Genomic DNA, 17,808 nt, shown 5'->3' on the forward strand with positions numbered 1-17,808 from the left:
CTAGGGAACTTTTCCAAAAGAAAAAATTAGTGCTGTAGTAAATCATGGCCTCAGCAAAAAGGTTTCCGTCTTATGGAGCCTGGGAAAAGTAAGAGCCACTGGGTATTGATAATGTGGTATGCACTGTATCAAACGCATTGTATCAAACGCTTTGTGGGCCAGGTGTTTCATTGCCCACAGAACCTCTAATGAAGTAGGTATTATTTTTGCTTTATGGCTGATGATACCTGATGTTCGGATTAGAAATTCTGCCGTCTTCCAGCTAGCTGGTGGGAGCAAAGGCGCTAGGCAAACCGCTTTTAAGAATGGCTCTATAACAGGACAAAAAAAATGATGAAATTAATATTTTAACTTTTCTTACCAAACAATTGTTTTTGATCCTTTGCTTGCAAGACATCGACCCTGCCACTAGGCTAATTAAGATGAAGTTTCTAAAAAGGAAAACTGCCATTGTTCCTAAATGATTATAGTTTAGGGTTGTGTTTTGATTACCTTTCTCTTGATTCTCATGGACTTTTAAAAATGACTTTCTGTGAGTGTTTTGCTTACATGTGTGTATGTGCATCCTGTATGTGCCTTCAAACATGGAGAGAGGAGGGATTTCCTGGAACTAGAGTGAGAGTTGGTTGTGATCCAGTGTAGGTGCTGAAACTAAGTGTGGGTTCTCTGCAAAAGTCAACAAGTGCTCTTAACTGCTGGGCTCTCTCTCCAGCCCTAGCAAATGATTTTTTTTTCCCCAAAAAGAACCCAACCGTTTAAAAAATCAGGAACATTACTCTGTTTGCTCTAGTTTTTATTATAAAAACAACTTGTGATGAATTGTAACTCTAAAAAATATCTTTTTATGGAGTTGAGGCTGGCCCAGGCTGATAATCCTGCTTCAGTTAAGTGCTGGGATTACAGGTTTGTGCCACCACACCCTGCAGAATTGTAGCTTTTGAACATAAAAAAAGATGTGTGTTGTTATTAGGGCTGTTAAAACAGTGGATATGAAACTTAAGTATCAAAGAGTAAGCGAAGTGGAGAAGGCTTCCACGGTTTGCACTAGTGAGGTACAACTGGAAAAGAAATAGACTCTAGCAATCAGATCAGGACCAGACTTGGCTGAGTAGTGTTCGGTTATCTACACTTGCTCCGACTAAAACTTACATGGCGATCTCTTTTTGGAATATTTCAGTCCCATTTTATTTAAAATCTTAACAAACCATAAATCCTTATTGAGTCATTAAAATGGGAGAAACCAAAATCCAGTAACAAAGTTCTTGTGCCTGAACAGAAAGCCAATGCGCAAATTTTTCTTTCCACCACAAGAGGGTGCAAATCCCTGAGTTGCACTTCAAAGGGGGGGGAAAGGGTGATTTTCTATCAGATGATCACACTCAGGAGTAAAAACCTGGAGGAATGTCCAATCTGAATTTTACAACCCCAAAATGTGATACACCTTATGGAGCTACCGAACCCCACTCTCCAGGTAGTAATTAGTATTTGGGTATCAGGGTGTACTTTCCAGCTGTCTTTTAGAAGTCTGCCCACTTTCACACACTGCTTAAGCCTCTGCATACAGTATACTCTGTGTACTCCTGTCAGAGAGTAGAGCCCAAACTGTATTTAAAATCTGGAATGCAGTCACCAGCAAACGAATGGTAGTTATGGATACTGTGAAAAACAGGTCTGGAAATCTCAGCCTGCCCTCCCCGTCACTGTTTTCAAATGGGTACAGGGCTGGAGACATGGCTCAGTGGTTAAGAGCACTGACTGTTCTTCCAGAGGTCCTGAGTTCAATTCCCAGCATCCACATGGTAGCTCATAACTATCTGTAATGGGATCTGATGCCCTCTTCCAGTGTGTCTGAAGACAGCCACAGTGTGCTCATATAAATTAAAAAAAAACAAAAACAAAAACCAAAAAACCAAAAAAAACCTCAAATGGGAAAATACAACTGGCTTCAAGATATTAACTTATTTAGTTAAAGCTATAAAAAAACCATCATTCAAGAGACTCAACGTATCAGAATCAGAAGCCATTTTGAATAGTAACTTGAAAACAACACATAATCAAATTGTTCAAAAACTATTCATCGGTTTGCAGGTCTTGTTGTTGTTGTTGTTTGTTTGTTTGTTTGTTTGTTTGTTTTCTCCTAGACAGGCTCCTCTATGTAGCTCTGGCTGCCCTGGAACTCACTATGTAGACCAGGTTGACCTTACATTCAGAGTCTACCTATTGCTTTCCCAGTAATGGAAGTAAAGGCGAATACCACGAAACCCAGCTTCTTCAGCAGTTTTTAGCACCCTTTTATGCTCCTGTTGTTTCTTTAAAATGAACTTAAAAAAGCCAATAAATTAGAAATTCAAATTAATAAAACATTATTAGATCTTCCATTCACTTGCTGCTTCTTGTGGGGAGACGAGTTCTCTTTCAGTCCAAATATATATTACCTGCCCCTCCCTCCTCCACACTTTTTCTTCTCAGCTTTTCTCAGGCAAGCATGGGTCCTAGTGTTCCACTTCTATATTCTTGGGAGTGCATTTCCCGACAGCTTGATAAATGTACATTTGAACAGTATTTTTACCATCCTGTTAGAGTTTTTGAGGTTGGCTCTTGTTACTATTCCTCCCTCCCTGACAGGAGTCTATCTGGGGCCAGGGAATGCATTTAATTGTCCCATCTCTTTTTTTTTTTTTTTTTTTGGAGCTGGGGACCGAACCCAGGGCCTTGCGCTTGCTAGGCAAGCGCTCTACCACTGAGCCAAATCCCCAACCCCTGTCCCATCTCTTTTAGCATCCTTTGCGCTGGAAAATTCTCACTCTCTCTTGTAAGTCCTGGTTGTATTTGAAGTATAAACGTCATACATCTTTAGAAGAATGTCCACTCCATGTTTACTTACATTTAGCCCATGCATTTCAGCTGAGTACTACGCAGACTCTGTTGCCTGTACCTCAGAGTATCACTTGTAGAACATGGTACTACTCACTGGTGATCATAATTCTGATCACCTTGTCAGTGTGTGATTCAGACTTCCCACAGTGTAGTTACTCTTTTTTTCTTCCTGCCTGGAAATAGAAAGCAGTTTGTGGGGACATTATATCCTACTTCCCAGAAGTTCCTCTCATGATCAGCATTCATGATTGCTTATACAGTTCATGTGATGGCTGCAAGACGACTGAACAAATCCACACCCCTCTTCATCTTCAGCCCACGGCATTCTCCTGAAACAAAGCCCTTCTGGTTTCCCTGCTTACCTACTCATTAACTACAGGAGTACATTTGAATTCCTGGTTTTCCACTTCTGTATTTGCTTATTCTCATTTATGACGTCCATCTACAATTTTTTTTAAATTTGGATTTTTATATGCATATTTTGCCTATGTGTATGTATATACACCATGTTATGTCTGGTGCCTTTAGAGGTTAGAAGACGGACAGTATCAGATCCCCTGGAACTGGAGCTGTAAGCCACCCTGTGGGTGTTGGGAACGAAACCAAGATCTTCTGCAAAACCACAAGGGTTCTTAACTGCTGAACCATCTCTCCAGCCACTCTGCCCATAGTTTTATTTGTATATTTGTGTACTGTTTTTCTGAATCACTTAGGGTAGGTTACATATATCATTGCCTGTCACCTCTAATCTTAAACTGTATATTAATTATTTTGATATTCAAATTGTCATGTGTAGCTATTAGAAGCACGTCTAGACGTGCTTGTGGCTCTGTTAACATTACTTTTTTTTTTTTAAAGCACTCCCTCCCTTACTTGCTTGTATAATGAGGTAGGACATGTTTATCTCATACTTAAGTTTGCTTTTCCATGGAATAAGCCTTTTCCTTTTTAAAAAGCCTGTTTCCATGTTAGTGGAAAATGACCTTAGGGACCAGTGTTCAGTATACGTACTGTTACTGGATCATCTGCTTTTTGGAGCTTGTAGGAGACAGTTCTGAGAAATATATGCATGTATATATTTGTGTATATATGTGTGTGTATGCTCACATTTATACGCAGATCTTGCAATTTGTAAGGATATAAATTTAATTTTAAATTATCTTAAATATAATTGAAAGACTACTCTAGTGACATTTATAAAGTTCCAGACAAAAGTAATGAAATCCCTAGCACTCAGAGGCAAGCAGATGTCTCTGAGCTCTAGGGACTGCAGAACGAGTTCTAGACACAGAGAAACCCTGGAAAACTGAGAGAGAGCAGTGCAGGGAAGAAATGAAGTCACAGCCACACCATCATTCATATAGTTTTCATGTTCCCTTTTAGTCAGTGTCTATATACATAATTATATAGAGTCATAGTTCTCTTAATCCCCTTTCACTTAACAAGCCATAAACAGATGAGTTACTATGTAATTTTCACAATCTTCAGTTTAGATTGCTCTGAGATATATCATTAGAATTTTCTATTCCTGGGCATTTAGCTGATTTCTAGTTTTTTGGTATTATGATTCTGAAATGAACATTTTTATACATATGCCCCTTTTAATTTAATGTTTTTTTCAATCGACTGGAAGAGTTCCTAGAAGTAAACCTTCTGTGGGTTTTTATATATGTTCTCACACAGAATGAAACAAACATTTACCAGAATTCAAACTAGAATTGGAGATCAAGACAAAGAAAAAGAATAATCTCTTTTAGTAGACAGTTGAATATACAGCGAGAGAAAAAATTTCCAAACAATTATAGCCTGAAAAATAGAGGAAGATCATGTAATCCGTGGAAATGGGTAACACAGGAAGCTTTTAAAAGAGGTAGTAATTAGACTGTTGAAAGAGGCTTGGTAGAGACTTAGCACACCGGGATGGACTGTTAGTGTACAAGGTAGAGATGGCCGGTAGAAAGCATTTTAGGTAGAATCACTACTGAAAGAAAATGGAACTGGTGGGAAGAGCCTGGCATTTCAGACAGCTGGGTAGTCTGCCATAGTTTGTAGCTTGGGAATCTTTGAAAGCGATGAGTATAAGGTCAGCCTGCTCAAATGATTAGAGGTTAGACTATTAATGGTTTTATGTGCTATTTTTATATTGATACAATTAGAAAATCTTAAAACAAATTAATTTGGTTGTTTTTCTGTTTTTGCTTTTTGCTTGTTTGTTTTTTTCTGACACAGGGTTTCTCTGTGTACCTTGAATGTCCTGGAACTAGCCCTGTACACCAGGCTGGCCTCAAACTCACAGAGATCCACCTGCCTCTGCCTCTTGAGTGCTGAGATTAAAGGCATGCACCACCACTGCTCTGCCTAATGAAATGTGTATTTTAGAAATTTACTTTCTCAATGAAGAGCTGGAGAGATGGCTCAGAGCTTAAGAGGGCATACTGCTCTTCCAGAGGACCTGAGTTTAGTCCCTCCCTTGTTTTGTAAAAATGAACACTTCCATCTCAGCATTGCATCCACATAGACATACAAATACATACACCTAAATTAAAAATAAAACAAATCTTTGAGAGAAATCCACAAAATTTCTTAATGAGGTTATTCAGAGAACAGAGAGGTATGGAGAAACTCCTTAGGAGAGAACTGTCTGGGCAAAGTAATGAGCACTTGAACTTGGAGGAGAAGAGGCGACATGAGTGAAATGAGGTATAAAAGAAAAGGGAATTATTTGTTCGGCATGTAGTACATACTCCTAGGTAACCATCTAGCACTTACTCAGTGCTGCATGTAATCTATATTTTTGTTAGTTATCAAGTACATTAAGGGTGAACAAACAACCACACTTTCCTCTTATGGTCTAATCTAATGAGAAAAAAAGAGATCTTAATGACCTTACCAATCACAACTCTTGCCAGTAACAAGAAAGTACAGGGCGCTAGGAAAGCTTCATATTATGGGGCACTCACACTGGACATAGTTTGATATGTGTGTGTGTGTGTGTGTGTGTGTGTGTGTGTGTGTGTCAAAGTGCCACGGAGTGAGTGCATTTGGAGGCCAAAGGACCATGTGGCTTTTGGAATTGAACTTAAGTTGTTAGGTTTGGCAGCAAGCACTTAACCCACTGAGCTATGTCTCTGGCTGAACAAACGCCCTACCAGAATGTCCAAAGACAGCTTTGTCTTCATCTCTGGACTCTGAATATGTAACAAACATGTCAAGAGAACGGTGTTTTGTGATGCTTTGTATATGCTTGGCCCAGGGAGTGGCATTATTAGAAGGTATGGCCCTGCTGGAGTAGATGTGTCACTGTGGGCGTGGGCTGTAAGACCCTCATCCCAGCTGCCTGGAAGTCAGTGTTCTGCCAGCAGCCTTCAGATGATATAGACCTCTCAGCTCTGCCTGCAGCATGCCTGCCTGGATACTGCTCTCACCTTGAAAATAGACTGAACCTCTGAACCTATAAGCCAGCCCCAATGAAACGTTGTCTTTTATAAGACAGATTTGCCTTGATCATGGTGTCTGTTCACAACAGTAAAACCCTAAGACATGTTTGAAAGTAAGACCACTATGTGGTCTAAAAGTCGATTATCCTAGATGGTCTTTTAAGTGTGGTAGAAGCACGAGAGAGGTGGTGGTGATGACATGTGAGAAAGGCTTTACAAGGGTTTGCTGGCTTGAAGATGGAAGGTTTGGAGGCAAGGAATAGCTTGTGAGCTCTAGAGGCTAAAGAGAGGTTTCATAGAGCCTCCAGGGTCACAACTCTACCTTCGCTTAGTTTTATGATACTGAAGCTCATTTTGGATTCCTGACCTATAAGGTAATATATTTTTATTGTTTGAAGCCACTAACTTTGTAATTGTGTAATTGCACAGCAATTGGAAACATGTAAACAGCCATTGTCTTTGCCTTTAAAACATTCATGTGTGTTATGTGTCATGGGGATGGGGACCCATGTTTGCCAAATGCATATGGAGGTCAGGAGACAACCTGGAGAGTTGGTTCTCTCCTTATGCCATGTCGGTTCTAGGGAATCAAGCTAAGGTCAGCAGTCTTGGCAGCAAGTGTCTTTACCAACCAAGTCACCTCACTGGCCAGCAGTCAGCCATTTTCTATGTGTTGTGTAGCTGTGGTAGAAAAGTGAACATTAAATACTAAGTACTATAGTATACTGCTTTGCTTATAGAAATGCATAGAGCATTTTTTTAGTTTCCTTTTCTAAGTGCCAGATCTCAAGATAAACAACTTTTTAAAAAAGGTTATTATATGTAAGTATACTGTAGGTGTCTTCAGACACACCAGGAAAGGGCATCAGATCTCATTACAGATGGCTGTGAGCCACCATGTGGTTGCTGGGACTGAACTCAGGACTTCTTTTTTTTTTATTTTTCTATTTCACATATGTTTTTTTTTTTTTTTTTTTTTATTAACTTGAGTATTTCTTATATACATTTCGAGTGTTATTCCCTTTCCCGGTTTCCGGGCAAACATCCCCCTCCCCCCTCCCCTTCCTTATGGGTGTTCCCCTCCCAACCCTCCCCCCATTGCCGCCCTCCCCCCATAGACTAGTTCACTGGGGGTTCAGTCTTAGCAGGACCCAGGGCTTCCCCTTCCACTGGTGCTCTTACTAGGATATTCATTGCTACCTATGGGGTCAGAGTCCAGGGTCAGTCCATGTATAGTCTTTAGGTAGAGGCTTAGTCCCTGGAAGCTCTGGTTGCTTGGCATTGTTGTACTTTTGGGGTCTCGAGCCCCTTCAAGCTCTTCCAGTTCTTTCTCTGATTCCTTCAATAGGGGACCTATTCTCAGTTCAGTGGTTTGCTGCTGGCATTCGCCTCTATATTTGCTGTATTCTGGCTGTGTCTCTCAGGAGCGATCTACATCCGGCTCCTGTCGGTCTGCACTTCTTTGCTTCATCCATCTTGTCTAATTGGGTGGCTGTATATGTATGGGCTACATGTGGGGCAGGCTCTGAATGGGTGTTCCTTAAGTCTCTGTTTTAATCTTTGCCTCTCCCTTCCCTGCCAAGGGTATTCTTTTTCCTCATTTAAAGAAGGAGTGAAGCATTCACATTTTGATCATCCGTCTTGAGTTTCGTTTGTTCTAGATCAGTCAGTGCTCTTAACCACTGAGCCATCTCTCCAGCCCAGTGAACAACTGTTTAAATATAGCATCTAGTCTACCACTGAAATGATGTACCTGGAGATCACACTGTAATTTGTTGGTAGGAATATGGAGAGCTTTTCTTGTGAATTTACTCATCTAAGTATTCTACTTAAAATTTGAGATTTATTTTAGGTTCATATTTAGTTTGTTCAAATAACTTAGATAATTTCTCCCCTGTAGCTAATGGATCTTTAGAAAGAAATCCTTCCCAGAGGGTATTTATATAGTATGGTGTGATGGCTTGGCCATGTAAGGGACAGGATGACATGATTTCCTGCCCCTGGAACAGAGCCAGCAGGGCATGGGCCGCCACAAGTATTGATAGTTACTGTGGGCATAAGGTTTGTTTGTATAATAGTGTATATATTATTACCCTCCTCCTTCAATGAATGCCCTGTCTGCCAAGTTAATGACTTCATGATAATCAGAGACATCAAGAGTCCAGGAGGCGATGGCATGTCTATATCTCAGCAAAATGGTAGAACGCTGTGACCTTATGGCTGTGAAAGTCAGGACAGCCCTTAAGGCTATAAAAAAGAATGCTGAAAGCATAAGTTTGAAAATACATAATTTCTCAACTATGCAAAATGTAAGGATGCAATATGAATTGTATAAGGAGCTTCACGAATCTAAAGGGACAGAGGTAGCATACTATGAGCCAGCTTGTCAGAAGGGTACTAAGGAAGGAGATAAAGAGATTTAGAGAGTGGTAATGGCAAAGTAAGAGTCCACCCAGTTTTGTTTGTTTATGCTTACAAAGGCAGGTAGATTCCTGAGTTCAAGGTCAGCCTGGTCCAGGCAGGGTCAGAATAGTAATTTCAGGGTGGCGTCCTACTCACCTATCTTATTGTCTGTATGCTTGCTGTCTCTTAAGAATCAAGGGGCTGACTGAGGTCATGGAATGCTGATTCATGTGATACTCAAAAGGGAACCTGGGGTAATGACTGAATGGGCATGTAAAATAAAAAGTGGGCTTTTGATCTGCTATCCAGAGAGTTTTTAGAATAGCAAGAGAAAGCTGTCTGGAGTAGAGCAGAACAGAGAGCAATCAGGAAAGTTGTCTCGAGCAGAATATAGGTAGGTCTTCAGCTTGGACCCACAACTGGACTTGGAGTTGTTTGTTTTTGTCACTTCTAGAGACCCCTTCCTCAGAACCCTTCTCCAAGCTGAGGCTGATCCTTGGCAGTATGGGATTGTATAGTTTTATCCTGTGGCAGGGGCAGATGCAAGTGTGTGACTATACCTCTGGCAGCCTGGAGACAGCACTGGGTGCCACTGTTTGGGTCCTATCCACTGCGTGCTCGCTCTCTCTCTCTCTCTCTCTCTCTCTCTCTCTCTCTCTCTCTCTCCTCTCTCCTCTCTCCTCTCTCCTCTCTCCTCTCTCCTCTCTCCTCTCTCCTCTCTCCTCTCTCCTCTCTGTTTGAAACTAGTCCTGGCATTGGACTAGTTCTGGCATTGGACTAAACTGCACGTACCACGTTTGTTTTGCTGTCATGTCCTCATGCCTTCAAGGCATCTACTTTACTGACTGCGCTCTCTCCATAGACTTAGAACTACATGCTTTAATCAGTAACTGTATTAAGAGAACATATGGTCTAGGTGTAGATTTACTGTGTAAGTTGGATAGATTTGTTTCATGAAACATCAGTGTGTATACTTTACCTTTGTCATGTGACTCCTAAAGCTGGTTAGACAAAGTTGCATGGCGGTGGTGGGTATTTACATTCGTTCCAGGAAGTGTATTTCTGTCTCAGGAAACTGACCTTGCATTGCTTATAGCCCTAGTTTCCATAAGTGCAAATTCATATCTACAGCATTTCTAACTCTGTTCAGCATATAGGCCTAAGAGTTCTTTATTTATCTTTTCCTGTATGTGTCATCTTGCCTTTATGTTCAGTACAAACCACTGTGGACTATAGTAAAATTCATTTACAAATTAATAATTAAGGTTGGAAGGCTAATTAGCTTTTTTACTCTCCACCAATAAGGATAATTCAAGAGGGAATGAGCTCATTTCTTTGAGTTATCTACTTTCTGAAGTTGATGTGAAAATGCTGACTTTGGATAAAGCAGTAAACAGTGCTTTGTAAACATTGCCATGTAATGTAATGATGTAATGTAGTGATGTAATGTAATGATGTAATGTAGTGATGTAATGTAGTGATGTAATGATGTAATGTAATGTAATGTAAAGTAAACCTCGTGAGAAACTAAAAGGAATTGAGCCTATTTCGGTTTGGAACCACAGAATCCTAGAGTTAAAACATACCTCTTTCTCACTGCACCTATTGTCCAAGTAGCCCCCCCCCAAGCTATGAAAACAAACTTGTCCCACCCGCTTGTGACAACCCTTTAAATATGGCCATTATTGTTTTCAGTCTTGAGGACAACTGAGTCCCCACTTGCAAATCCCCACAACCTGAATGGCTCTTTAATGCTTCCTCAGTAGTTTTATGATTTAACTCTTTTTTTTTTTCTGGTTAGATTGTAATTTAACAGGACAGGACCCTTTCAAAAAGTGACAGCTGGATCTGTATATGTTCTGGAATATATCATAACAGTTGATGTTCACTTTTTGTCCTATCTATTAAAATTCCTGTATTTGGAGAAGCAAATTTAGACTCATAAATAAAAAATTTATTTAAAAAAATTGAGGCCCTTGAGTACTGTCACTCACATGGCCCACTGTCAGTCTTGGCACCACATCTCTGTTTTAATCTGTGCTATCCTGTACTTTGATAAAGTTATCTTGCTACTTTTGTAAAAAAAAGTTAAAAAAAAATGGAGGGACAAAAGGTGCTTGTGTTAAACCAGATGACCTGAGCTTATCACCAGACACCTTCCTTCTCCCATACTGTGCACAAAACAAATGTTAAAGATTTTTAATTGAGGAATAAAATTTTTTAATTATTTATTTTATGTACATGAGAACAATGTAGCCATCTCCAGACACACCAGAAGAGGGCATCAGATCCCATTACAGATGGCTGTGAGCCACCATGCGGTTGCTGGGAGTTGAACTCAGGACCTCTGAAGAGCAGTCAGTGCTCTAACCGCTGAGCCACCTCCCCAGCCTGAGGAATAAAACTTTATGCTGTGGAGAGAATGTGAGATTGCATCTGATGACAAGAGAGGCTTTGGTGATTTGGAATGATCCTGGAAGGTGAGGAGGACAGGAGATCAGCAGTCTACAAGCTCCACTTGTTTATTTTTAATAAACAGAAATGAAACCAGAACTGTGGTTTCGAGGATACATGAATGAGGATATGTGACCAGTTCTTTAGGACCCCGAAGTTGAATGCTACATTTCTATCATCAATGTGGAAGGTTAGAACAGATCTGTGGGGAAATAAGAGAAAATGTATGACAACACGTACTCTTTTAAGTAGACTGACTGTTACAGGCAGCTCTGAAGAAACTTAACTGCAGAAAGGTGAGGTTGTAGTTCTAACGGGAACACTTTCTCTTACAAGAGGTGTGCCATGTTAATTTAGTCCTTACATTTTTGCTGTTGATGTTTAATTAAAGTCTCTGAGAAGTCAAGAGAGTAAATGCCATGCTATACCAAAAGAAACTATAAAACACATGGCAAATGTGACAGGAAACAAGACTTTATGTAATTTAACCAATTTAATTAATCTCCTTATATTAAAAGAGAAGTATATGAAAAGCAAACATAGAGGTGTTTAAAGTAGAAGTCCCGCCATTTGTGAAACAACACAAAGTTGCTCTGACTTAGCTACAGGCTTCTAATAAGCTGCAAGGCCTCCAGTCCTCTTCCCTCCCCCACCCCCTCCCCCACTTTCTTCCTTTTGGAGACAGGGTTTTATTCTGTAGCCAAGCTCATCCTCAAACGTGTGATCCTCCTGCCTCAGCCTCCCAAGAACTGGGATTACAGTTATCTGACTCCCTTTCCAATGTACTCAATGTTTCTTCTACATACTATAGATGCAAAAAAGGTAGTGTATACAGTTGTTAAGTTCAAGATTATTTCTAAATTGTGTGATATAAAAAATATATTATGTCGAGGTCTTTTTTTAGGGGTGGGGGTGCTTTTAAAGTGTGAACTTAGACATTTCCCCTTGAATTACCAATGCATATGTATTAAAGAAGATTGTGGGTGATTGGCAGCATTAGGAATGATAGGAAGACATTGTTTTCTGAAGACCATTTAACAATAAACCTCTCCTCCATCTCTTTTTTCAACGGACAAAAGAAGGCCTCATATTTGTCTTTTTATAATATCAATAACACTTTTATAGTACCAAATAACATTACTAGTTGGGTGGTGGCACACAAATCAATTCTAACACTTAGGACAGAGACAGGAAGATCAAAGAGTTCAGAGCTAGCCTGAAAACTATCTCAAAAAATGACTGAATTTTATCTCTTTAGGATTATTGACTACTGTTGCTTGTTTCTTTTTTTTTTTCAGGAAATTACTGTTTAATATTTTATGGAATAGAAGGTTTCATCTTTCAGCCATCAACTAGAGAGCAAAGTAGGAAAGACTTGGGAGCGAAAAAGAGCCCCTGTCTCACCTAAGAAACTACTTAAGGGTTGCCATGAAATTGCATTTGTTTTAATCACCTTGGAGTGTGTATATTGATTCTGGGACTTCCCTGTTGCAGTGAGACTAATAGCTATTTTAGCCTGCTTTCCTTAGGATAGCTTAAAAGTTCTGGCAGCGTCTTCACAGAGAAACAATTATAGTGCTTTAATTGTGCACTTTCATTCCATCTTTGACTGGAATTGGGAACTTGGACAGAAGAGCAAATCCTCATGCATGCAGGCATGCAGACAGCCCCAGGAGTGAAGACTGCTAAGTAAATGTTCTTCACCAGGGTATTTGATGATGCTTAGTTAAAAAACGTGGAATCAGGTCGGAGAGATAACTTAGTGGTTAAGAGTACTTACTGGCTTCTTAGCATCCATGTTGGGCAGGTCATAACCACCTACACACACACACACACACACACACACACACACACACACACACACACACACACACATGTACGTTCATGGGCACAATAAGAGGTGATTCATGAGGTAAAATAATAGTGGCCAATTTAGAAATGCATACTGAAATAAAAAAACCTTCATGTGCCTTAGTAACATTTAACTTCAGTAAGGTTTGTTTTTCTCTCCCAGGTTTTAAATTGTGGTAAAATTTAAAATTTCAGTTTTGTGGTATTAAATATATTCATAATGTGAATATCCATTATCGATATCTATCTTCATCTAGCAACATTTGTCAGTCATTAAGACTACTGAACCTCTCCTCCACCCACCCCTGCCCAAAGTACGGTTACTATAAGAGTCAACAAGTGCCTTAAAAACTGGTCCCAAACTAGATTTTCTTTAGCTTTATGTTTTGTCCTAAATTTAGTGTGAATGCTCCATTGTTTTAAACACAGCGATAACACAGTGTTATCACTCTCAGTGTGAAGATGGTATTTTAGGTAGAGCCTCCATCTTTTCCTCCCCCAGTGGCTTTCATCCTCTAGGCACACAGAAACAGCCCCACTCCCCACCCCTGCTGTGTTCCAAGCTGGACTTTTAGAGGCAAGGTTCTAGGCCATTCTGTGGTTGTATAACATGTCCCTTTTAGTTTTCTTTACAGCTTAGCCAAGGCTATTTATAGTAGGCTGTGGAATAGACTAATTGATGCTTATCTCCCATGAACATGAATGTGTCACCGAAACTGAGAATTCAGAATGAATGTTCAGAAGCATCCTTTTGTATTATCTCACACTTCATCATTACAAGTGTACAAGACAGTTTTACTGTGCAAACAGTGATTTAATGTTATGGCTAGGGCCATACCCCACTTTTCCTAAGAGTAGTAAATTTTTTTCAGCCATCTATGACTTTTCTTTTTCTTTTTTCTTTTCTTTCTCTCTTTTTTTTTTTTTTTTTTTTTTTTTGAGACAAGGTTCTCACCGTGTAGCTAAAGCTTGTAAATCATGGTCCCCTGCCCCAGCTTCCCAACTGCTGTGATTACCGGCATGTAACTCTCGGCCTTGCTTTGCAAACCGTCTGGTTATAATAACTTTAGTCTTTCCACCCAGCTATAACACCAGGGGAGTGTGGCCCACTTTGACAAGTGATGGTAACACTGGAAGTAAAATATGGATCCAAGTGTAGGAATGGGGCTGATGCTAATGTCCTGATCCCCAATTGGTTCTTGATCTATCAGTAAAAAAGCCATAGGCCAATTGCTGGGCGGAAAGAATAGGCAGGACTTCCCGGGTTCCCACAGGTAAGCAGACAGATACAAGGAGAGGAGAGGGAGAGTTTGTTATGTTTCGGAGAGAGAAAAGCCAAGCAGCAATGTAGCAATGTAAGATCTCAGGTGGAGTGGCCATAGGCCACTTCTACCGGTGTGCAATTGGGGATGTTGAGCAGTGCCTAAATAAACTGAGTGACTAAAGTTGAGGGCAGGTGGAAAGGTATGGCGCTAAGAGTATTGATAAGGGCACACTTCTCCAGGCAGGATAAATGTAGCGCCCAGCAACTGTGCCAAAAAGGCAAGTTGAAATTGAACAACTGTGTGTGTCTGTGTTTCATCCACGGATCCAATATTCTTTGGTGGGGGCTGGTAGCACAGCCCTGTCCCTGGGCTTAGTCGGGGTAGCAAAAGCTACATGCAGCTTCCAACCTCCAAACTGAAGCTCTTTTCAAGGATAATAAGACATAGCTCATCCCTGCCTATCCTCATAAAAACACTCACACCGTCGGAAGAATAGTCTCTTCCCTGTTGGTTGTCTTTTCTTTTGGCAGGAGGTCTAACTCTAAAGTACCCCAATTCTCAGAATTACTACATTAAGAACATTTCTGTGGTTTGTTAAGAGGGCAGATCTCACATTGAACATGTTACCATAGGAAAGACACACAAGCAAAAGTGTGGGTGCTTCCCAAGAAACAAAGGGGAAGGTTCTTGTCCCTGAAGCTCAGCACATCAGGCATAGAGCTCAGGTCAGGGTAATTTTAGAAAAAATAAGAGGCATAAGTGTGGTATTGGAAGTCAGAAGGCTAGAATAAAATTATTTTTTAAATGATTCTTTCATTGATAATAGAATACAGTCACAAAACTGCTCAACAGAGGTTTCTGACTCCTAGGATTCCTATTTCTTAATACTCTAAAATACTTGTGTTTTATTATTTCTAAAAGGAAAATATAAAGAGAGGCTAAGCCTAGTTACCCTGTCTTGTTTTATAGAGGCAGTTTTGTTCAGAACATTAGAACGTGCTGTCAGCTGTGTTTAAGAATAAATTCTTGTTGGTTTGTGCCTGCTCAATGTCTATACGTGAATCAGGTAGAACTTAATTTCAGTATTGGAATCTGTTTGAAATAGCATTATTCTTAATATTTAATTTAAAACAACACCTTCTAGAATCTGGTATTAGTAAGCTTATGCAGGCACACTAATAGCCATACTATAAGGAACCAAGCAAGTATCTTATGAGGTAGTCTCCATAGCTTGTATTTTTGAAGTTGTGAATGTTTCAGGTGATTCATTTTTTCCCCGAATGTATGTATGTATGTATATATGTATGTATGTATGTATGTATGTATGTATGTATGTATTTAGGTTTTCCAAGAGGGTTTTTCTACGTAGCCCTTGAACTTGAACTCAGAAATCTGCCTGCCTCTGTCTCTCAAGTGCTAGGATTAAAGGCTTGCACCCGCACTCCTAGCTTCTTTTTTACATTTTTATACATTCTTAATCAAAATAGAATTATATCACCTACCCTTCTCCTTTTCCTTTTCCACCCTGTAGGTGATTCTTTTTAAACCACTTGGAAACTGCAGGAGACAGGAAAGAGGACAGTATCTAATGAAGCTGTATGTTTCTCTTGACTTCTGCATATTCTAGTTTGGTGGGACTAACAGTTTTCTCTCTTCTAGATTACTTTGTAAAACACCGTGGTTTTTACAGGTGTCAGAACAGGCTTGGACAGGCTAAGGTGCATTGTATGGTCAAGCGTTCATCATGCCCATGCTTTTAAGCTGTATTCACCCTTTCATGCACTGCCACAGGGCAGTCAGTCCAAAGTCACCTTTACTCTCAAGAATGTTCAGTGTTCTTGACATCTCAATTTTAATGAAATGAGTTTTTTTTTTTTAAATCAGAAGTGGAATTAAATATGCTCTGGGGTCAGGTTAAGAAGCCTTTTGCTTATCTAAGTCCTAACTTAAAAGATCATCCTGCTGCATTTATTCAGCCCGTGTATTACTCCTAGAACAGTGAGCTGTAGGCTGAACTCTTTGATAAAATTGTAAGACCAAAAGATCAAACTTTTCAAAGCATCCCAGAACAAAACTCAGAAGTATTTACAGAAATAGAAGAATGTCTAGCAATATGCCTGGTATCTAATTAAAGAGCACTGGGTACATAATGAAGCTAGAAAAGTGACCCATGATGAGGAGAACAATCAGTTAAATGAAAATGATCTTATAGGGACATTCGTGCCTGAATTAGCTGAAAGGGACATAAAACAGTATTACAGTAATGACCTACATGTTTGAATAGCAGACATATAGGACATATTTCTACTTTTAAAAACAAAATTTTAGAGATGAAAGCTGTAATAATATTTGGGATGAATAAAATGAACTAAGTATAATTCATAGCATATTAGACATGGCAGAAGGCTAGTGAAAGGCCCAGCTGTGGGAAGTGTTCCTAGTGTTGAGAAGAGGTGGCTCAGCAGTTAAGAGCCAGGACCCCTCGTGGAGAGGTCCTGAGTTTGGGTCCCAGCATTCACGTGGGACAGCTCACAAGTGCCTAAAAATTCCAGCACCAGGAGATATGACACTTTCTGACCTAAAGGTCACTCCCTCATCCACCCATACATACTTTCCAACCTACCCACTCCCACATCCTTAAAAATAGTTACAAACAAACAAAATTTGAAAGAATGAAGACATGATGATGAGAGAGTAAGTGATCTATGAGGTAAATTTCCAGGGGTCTCATATACATGTAATGGAGTGAGCAAGGGAGAAGAAACATACCTATAGAAAAGAAATTTGAAAAAATAGTGGCCCACATACTTGAATTTGCTGGAAACTATTACAACACACATTCAAAATACCCAGAAGCAGTAAGAAACTACCCAAAGCACAATAACCGAACTGTTCAGAACCGGTGATAAAGAGAAAATCTTGAGAACAGCTACAAAAAACAAAACAAAACAAAACAAAAACCACTAAAAAGGCAAAAACTCCAGAAGTTTACAACGGCTCAGAGATGACCTATTCTAACAATGCCTTCCAAGACCAGGAATGATACAAAGGTATCTGTTCTTACTCAATCAGTTAAGAAACTGAAATAAATCTGATGAAATTTATCATCTCTGAGAGTGCTCTCGGCCTCTTTCTTGTCCTTCTGCCTTCCACCCCGTTCCTCAGTGAGTCACTGGTTGGCCATGACTAGAGATTAGGTTGCATGCTTTAGAACTCTACAAATGGGGAATCACATGGTATGCATGCAATTAGTCTGAAATTCAGTTCATCTTAGAATCGATGTGCATTTCACTCTCTTCAGTCCCTAGGATTTCAATGTGTATATTATGGTAACTTTCAGACAAACGTTAATCAATCAACAGGTCTGAGAGCTTGTTTGATCTCTTGAGCACCGCCCCAATCACCTGAAGATATCTCTTCCAAACTGTCAGCTGCTGGTGATAAGAGTTTACATCCTCAGAGTAAAAATCTTGTGTTCATTTCCTCATTTTCTTTCCTCCCCACAGACAAAGATAAACCAT

The 17,808-nt window shown here is 39.8% G+C and overlaps 1 protein-coding gene across 6 annotated transcripts in view; it reads left to right on the forward strand.

The window, feature by feature from the left end:
* Kcnrg (potassium channel regulator) overlaps positions 1-17,808 on the forward strand; it is a 72,018-nt gene that overhangs the window by 47,010 nt on the left and 7,200 nt on the right. For 2 of the 6 annotated variants that reach the window (XR_005494005.2, XR_005494011.2), the window contains exon 2: positions 15,819-15,883. The exons of the other annotated variants lie outside the window; for them this stretch is intronic. The gene's annotated coding sequence lies outside the window, so the exon portion shown is untranslated. The remainder of the gene's footprint in view (positions 1-15,818; positions 15,884-17,808) is intronic. 6 annotated transcript variants of the gene reach the window in all.

The sequence above is a fragment of the Rattus norvegicus genome, chromosome 15 (assembly GCF_036323735.1).
Source record: "Rattus norvegicus strain BN/NHsdMcwi chromosome 15, GRCr8, whole genome shotgun sequence".
In the NCBI taxonomy this organism is placed as follows: Eukaryota; Metazoa; Chordata; class Mammalia; order Rodentia; family Muridae; genus Rattus; species Rattus norvegicus.